Source organism: Hippocampus comes, unplaced genomic scaffold (genome assembly GCF_001891065.2).
Source record: "Hippocampus comes isolate QL1 unplaced genomic scaffold, H_comes_QL1_v1.1 scaffold136, whole genome shotgun sequence".
In the NCBI taxonomy this organism is placed as follows: domain Eukaryota; kingdom Metazoa; phylum Chordata; class Actinopteri; order Syngnathiformes; family Syngnathidae; genus Hippocampus; species Hippocampus comes.
The window spans coordinates 88,339-92,757 of record NW_017805840.1 but is presented as its reverse complement, the minus strand read 5'-3'; the positions used below and the strand labels follow the sequence as shown (position 1 = coordinate 92,757).

The window sequence follows — 4,419 nt, the reverse complement described above, 5'->3', positions numbered from 1 at the left end:
CCGGAGTGGGCGGGGACGAGTGCTGAGAAGGACGCGGTGACGTCACCGCAAGGCATGCTGGGAAACGTAGTTGTCTGTACCAGGATGCGGAGGTAAACCTGTTCACTGTACGAACCGCGAACTAAAAAAACTGTCAAAAAAGGAGAGAATTATTTTTCAAATAAATGAAATGCTGACGCCCCGCATAATTTAGAGACACGAAAACAGTCCTAAATTTAAAACAATAGAAACGAATAAGACACTAAAGTAAAGGAATAAAATGAGGTTTTGAGGCACGTTGAGAAACAAAAAAAGATCGTGTGCGCGTCGGACTGACGTGCACTGAGATGTTGTTGAGTAGTTCAGGAAAATGCCCTCGAAGATTCCAAAATCCAAAAGTAGCGGGTCAGCTGAGACAGAGCGAGACCATTTTTGATGTGAATATAAAAGGCAGCGGGCGTGCAAAGGCTGGGGTGGGCATCCACCTCCCACCCCCCATCACCCAAAAATGTGGATGTGCAGCAGGCAGCAAAATTAATTGCGAACAGGCAAGACCCCAAATAAGTTTATTAACAAGAAAAAAAAAGGCTTTAGATTAATTTTTACCTTTTTTGAATTTGTTTTGTGAAAATCATTGATAGTGGGGAAAAAAAGTTGCATATGAATCATGAATTATTTTTTGCTGTCATTTAATTGAATTTATCCCACTAAAAATAATTCACTTATGTGACTGAAATGACATATAGCAATAAAAAAAACCACAAAATACAATACAATACATGCTGATTTTTTATCCAAAAAGATCAAAATAACAATAATTTAATACAGACTTAATTAGGGCCAACATAAAATGACTCGTGACAGAAAAAAAAACATTTTCATGGATGCTTGCAAAGTTTCTCATGTAATGCTTGAAGAGATCAAAATTATGCAAATTCATTTTAACCCTTTCAGGGACAGCAGTTCCTACAGTGGACAGCTTATCATGCTTTCAGGTTACAGGGTGCATGTAAGGGTTGATTACATGCTGCCCTCCTCTCAAGGCGACATTTTAATCATGCACGGTCAATAACATTTCGACTATTTGCTCGAAAATGCGCAGCTGTTTAACTTCTGTGGCACTTTGGGGTACACATAGTACTGTCGTTCTATTTGATTGATGTGAGGATTATGAGGAGGTTGTTGGGGGGGGTAAAAAAAGTTTGAAGACACAACTCGATGCTGTAATTGCAGTTAAATGCACAAGAAGGGTCAACTATGAAAAGCAAGCTTTCTGCAGGAGCTGCAGAATGGATGCACAGGCTCTTACATAATCCTTGCACACGCTGCAATGACACACACACACACACACACACACACACGTACGCACACAGCTCTCTCTCTCTTGCTGTCTTCCTTATCAGGCAATGTTGTTGCCTGTGCAGCCTGGGCTGCTGGTGACAGGTCAGCATGCACACTGAAAAGAGCAAGTGATGGAAAGTAACACAACCCGGGGGCACATACAAAGGCGATGCATAAATCTAAGGTGGTCGAATTGACACATTTAATCAAGTAGGAAATGAGCACAAAGAAAGACACCCTACCCCCCCCCACCCCCCCACTCCCGCTATCCCCCGGTCGTAACTCACAACTGGGACCACCACTAAAAAAACAAGCTAGCCCTTTCTCTGTGGCAATATAACGACTGTTAGCTGCCTCTAAAGGAGCCTAAAACCCGCTTACTGATGCTAAGTAGAGAGTGGCGAGCGTGTGAAGGACTCACCGTGGGTTCAATGACGTCTTTATTTCCAGCGTCTCTAACTGACTGCCGCCGGGCCGAGCTCCACCGTCGCCGGTCTGGACTTCTCCACCACCAATCACCACAGCCGCCGCCGCCGATGCCAACTTAGCAGGTTAGCTCACCCGGCACGTGAAGAAGAAGATGATGAAGACGGGAGGTACAAATGTTGTATCATGAATAAAGGTGAAAATTGTCCAAATGAAGCTTCAAGGAGGGTTAATTGAGGAGTGCGTCCGCCGAGGAGGAGAATATCCAGTGACTGTGAGTGGAGGCTCGGGTTTGAATGACAGGCTCTCCTTTGTTGTGAGCCTTCCAACGTAAACATACACTGACCCCACATCCACACTTGCACACATCCCCGAGCGAGAGGCAGCCAGCGAACCGGAGTGGGCGGGGACGAGTGCTGAGAAGGACGCGGTGACGTCACCGCAATGCATGTTGGGAAATGTAGTTGTCTGTACCAGGATGCTCAGGTAAACCTGTTCACTGTACGAACCGCGAACTAAAAAAACTGTCAAAAAAGGAGAGAATTATTTTCAAATAAATGAAATGTTGACGCCCCGCATAATTTAGAGACACGAAAACAGTCCTAAATTTAAAACAATAGAAACGAATAAGACACTAAAGTAAAGGAATAAAATGAGGTTTTGAGGCACGTTGAGAAACAAAAAAAGATCGTGTGCGCGTCGGACTGACGTGCACTGAGATGTTGTTGAGTAGTTCAGGAAAATGCCCTCGAAGATTCCAAAATCCAAAAGTAGCGGGTCAGCTGAGACAGAGCGAGACCATTTTTGATGTGAATATAAAAGGCAGCGGGCGTGCAAAGGCTGGGGTGGGCATCCACCTCCCACCCCCCATCACCCAAAAATGTGAATGTGCAGCAGGCAGCAAAATTAATTGCGACCAGGCAAGACACCAAATAAGTTTATCAACAAGAAAAAAAAAGGCTTTAGATTAATTTTTACCTTTTTTGAATTTGTTTTGTGAAAATCATTGATAGTGGGGAAAAAAAGTTGCATATGAATCATGAATTATTTTTTGCTGTCATTTAATTGAATTTATCCCACTAAAAATAATTCACTTATGTGACTGAAATGACATATAGCAATAAAAAAAAAAACCACTATATACAATACATTACATGCTGATTTTTTATCCAAAAAGATCAAAATAACAATAATTTAATACAGACTTAATTAGGGCCAACATAAAATGACTCGTGACAGAAAAAAAAACATTTTCATGGATGCTTGCAAAGTTTCTCATGTAATGCTTGAAGAGATCAAAATTATGCAAATTCATTTTAACCCTTTCAGGGACAGCAGTTCCTACAGTGGACAGCTTATCATGCTTTCAGGTTACAGGGTGCATGTAAGGGTTGATTACATGCTGCCCTCCTCTCAAGGCGACATTTTAATCATGCACGGTCAATAACATTTCGACTATTTGCTCGAAAATGCGCAGCTGTTTAACTTCTGTGGCACTTTGGGGTACACATAGTACTGTCGTTCTATTTGATTGATGTGAGGATTATGAGGAGGTTGTTGGGGGGGGTAAAAAAAGTTTGAAGACACAACTCGATGCTGTAATTGCAGTTAAATGCACAAGAAGGGTCAACTATGAAAAGCAAGCTTTCTGCAGGAGCTGCAGAATGGATGCACAGGCTCTTACATAATCCTTGCACACGCTGCAATGTTATGTACTGTGTGTGTGTGTGTGTGTGTGTGTGTGTGTGTGTGTGTGTGTGTGTGTGTGTGTGTGTGTACGTCACCATGGTTTCAAGAGTAAACACCTTCTGTTGGCATTTCCAAGTAGCAGAAGCGGGAGCAGCGGACACACCTTCCTTTGATTTGTGGTGATGGATGTTCTTGTCACTCTTTGTGGAGCCCATGAGCTGCGGGTCTGTGTGAAGATGTCAAGAAAATATTCGTCTTTTGGCATTTTTCACTGAGCGTGACACTGCAACCTTACTGGGAACCGTTCCATAGTTTTTGCCTCGTCCTCACATAGACACCGAATGTGTGCTTTTAAGCGGGCATTTTAGGGATACAGTTTAAAATGAGAATGAATAAAAATGTGTGTGTGTGTGTGTGTGTGTGTGTGTGTGTGTGTGTGTGTGTGTGTGTGTGTGTGTGTATAGTCTATAAACAGCAGTACCAAAATATTTTTAAAAAATCAACCCCAACGCTCTTGTGTGATATTAACTGACAAAGACGAAAATGAAGTACATATGCGCTTTAATCATAGCTTGTTTTCGAAAATGAAGTACATATGCTCTTTAATCATAGCTTGTTTTAGTTCGTTTTAAAAAATTTAAATGTCGTTTCAGTTAGTTTTAATTGTTTTAAAAAACATTTTGGTTTTCATTTCATTCCGTTAAGGAGCTTTTTATTTATTTTTTTTGCAATTTTTTTTTGCAATTTTAGTCAGGGATGCTTGATACCACTTTTTTTTCCCAGACCGATACAAGTATGAGTATTCAGACTTTGTGAACTCATTGATACCACGAGTACTTTTGATATATAAAACGTCATTGAACACGACAAAAAAATTTACTTTCTGATGCAGATGTGTCAAACTGTTGCAGTATAGCGCCCCCTACTGCCTAGGAGGAGTTACTCAATGTCAGATTTTTTTTTTTTCGTCCGGTATCGGCCACC

The 4,419-nt window shown here is 41.5% G+C and overlaps 1 protein-coding gene across 1 annotated transcript in view; it reads right to left on the bottom strand.

The window, feature by feature from the left end:
• Nucleotides 1-2,142, bottom strand: part of peli1b (pellino E3 ubiquitin protein ligase 1b) — a 24,750-nt gene extending 22,608 nt beyond the window's left edge. Inside the window, exon 1 of the mRNA XM_019888111.1 lies at nucleotides 1,742-2,142. The gene's annotated coding sequence lies outside the window, so the exon portion shown is untranslated. The remainder of the gene's footprint in view (nucleotides 1-1,741) is intronic.
• Between the last annotated feature and the right edge of the window lie 2,277 nt (nucleotides 2,143-4,419).